Source organism: Anopheles darlingi, chromosome 2 (assembly GCF_943734745.1).
Source record: "Anopheles darlingi chromosome 2, idAnoDarlMG_H_01, whole genome shotgun sequence".
In the NCBI taxonomy this organism is placed as follows: domain Eukaryota; kingdom Metazoa; phylum Arthropoda; class Insecta; order Diptera; family Culicidae; genus Anopheles; species Anopheles darlingi.
The window spans coordinates 49,944,403-49,946,902 of NC_064874.1; the positions used below are offsets into that span (position 1 = coordinate 49,944,403).

General features: G+C 41.2%; 1 protein-coding gene across 5 annotated transcripts in view; it reads left to right on the plus strand.

Moving 5' to 3' along the window:
• Window positions 1-2,500, plus strand: part of LOC125952610 (AN1-type zinc finger protein 6) — a 17,876-nt gene that overhangs the window by 12,513 nt on the left and 2,863 nt on the right. The gene's annotated exons all lie outside the window — the stretch shown is intronic.

Below are 2,500 nucleotides of genomic sequence, written 5' to 3' on the forward strand. Positions count from 1 at the left end.
TAAGATAATAAGATAGAATTGTTATTGTGGATCAAATTAGAATTAATACATCTAAAACAAATTATTTCGTGCATTTTGCAAGGCCCTTTTGTGTTCTGTTTATATCTTGCCACGAGACGATAAGGAATAACACGAAAAACGAAAAAAGGGACATCAGGAACGGTAATGTGTACAGTAGTAATACTGTACTGTCAGAGCGAGCCTGGCAGCCAAATTTAGCTTTCAGCTCGTACCAATCAATTTCTCTAGATCTTGACTCGGTAGTGACGCGCACTGTTTCTCGTGAAGTGACCGGGCACCAGATTTACGTAAGTGGCATTTTGTTGGTTTTTGGGATGCTTGCCTTGCCTGGCTTGGTGGGACGTAAGTGAAATGTTGCAAGAGGATGTGTTTGATGAAAATATGTACGATGATCGCATATTCAGCTACTATTACCACAGATTAGCACTTTAGCACTCGTTATCTGTCGGTGGCGTGCACATCATGTATGGACCATACTTTTGATTTAGAAACTGGTTTTATAAAGTTATGCCTAATCCGTGAGCAGAATTATATCTATTTTATAGTGTACTTTTGCATATGCACTTTGTTCAATTCGTACGTGTCCTGATCGTTCTCGAAACGCTGTGCCGCAATTCCCTTCAGCTCGAACCACGCGTGGCTTACTTTAGATTTCTGTCCGTGGAAGAGATCATGCCTTTTCCTACCTATTCAAAACCTACATTCTGCTTCATCGCAATGTGTCGTTTGCGCTTTGCTAGATGGTGTTGGTGTGTGGCAAACAACATGGGCGGTATACGGAAACAGGAACGCATCAAAAGCTTGGCTTTACGTCCTGCTGCTCCACACCATTTTTCCGTGCCGTAGCGGGGCCTCGGGCTTAGGGTGGAGTGTGTAATTATTATGGATTATAAATCACCTATGCCGCTGCTGATGGTGTGTATCGCGTCTGTGGCTGGTATTGGTGAACATCTGCATCGGTTTCGCAAGTATTGGAATTATATAAATTGGTTCTATACACGGCCTATGGTGTGTATTTCAATGTTTTGATTACACGGGCGTAGGAATTAGCTTCTACATGAAGCATAAGGCAATTCCCGTCTTTTTGGGAATAAATGGCATTAAATATTATTTTCGAATGTAAACGAATGTCAGCTGAAAATCAGCTGAAACACTGCCAACTAGTGAGTCACTGGTGGAAAACGTATGCCATTAGAGCGTAAGATGGCGTTTGTTGCAAATCCTGGGAATCGGAACCATGAGTCATGGAAGTTCGTTCCGTTATGAAAGTAATCGAACGTAACGCTTTAGCGATGCAAATTTTATTGTTTTGGCTCGATAGAGACCCAACCCACCCAGGAAGGAAGTAAGACACAGACACGGGGCACGCACAAATGCGCGCGGGTTGTCGGTTATGATGCCGCGATTATGAAAGAAGACGCTGCTTGTATCTTTCCCTACATCATGTGTGTTGTGTATGGATGAGGGTGCGCCAGCCGTGCTACGTAATTGTTAACGTTTCATCCTTTTTCCAACCCATTGACGATAGCGTGTTCGAACCTGTGCTTTCCCCCGATGTGCGGTAATTATGCTTCTGTTTCGCCTACGCCTCTTTGCGCTGGGTATTGAGCAGCAAAAGGTTTTTTTCAGGTAATGTGCAAGAGCACTAGCAGTGCGCTATCGTCAAGTGGTGGAAAATCTAAGTAACGGGGAACTGATTCCAATTTCCGAAGGGTTCGTTACGCACAATAGGCATGGTCAGCCGGCGGCCTGTACGAGCATTTGTCTTTAGGTGTGTTGATTTAGCTTGCATTCCCTCTTCTTTGCGTGCGTGAAGATATATCAAACTGCACCGTGATGCACCTTTGATGTTACATAAACGAACGAATGGGTTCGTGTTTTTTTCCGCTGTTTCTCTCTCTCTCTCTCTCGTTTTCTTTTTCTTTCGATTGGTTTATGTCACAAAGATAACTGGCTAATCAGGATCAATTCAATTTTTACTCCAGATTCCTTTCTACATTAGGAAACATTTTCATGCTGCATTAAACGATAGTTATCATGGCTATTAATATGCTGCTTGTCTTAGCTGTCCAAATCGAACTGATTAATGGCAGATAAGTCTTCTTTTCATGCGAACTACCTACTGACAGCAACTTCATTTTCTTTCAGTATAGTGTTCACTGATTCAGAAAAGTTCTATTGCAACACACTCATGGCAGTGGCTTTGTTATTTTTTGTCAAAATTAATTTAGTATATAATTAATAAACACAATAATTTAATATAATATGATACAAACATATTATTCAAAATGTTGGAAAACAACGACAGGAAATGTAATGAGATGTAATTAGTAATGAGAAATAAGAAGTGCTAAGGCGAAGACGACTGATGCCCTAGAAAGCAAACAAATTAAAATGTGGGTTATGTGCGTATTTTCAATTCATCTGTCTTGCTGACCTCATTCGTTTCAAGTATTACTAATACTTCTTTCCTGCCTTC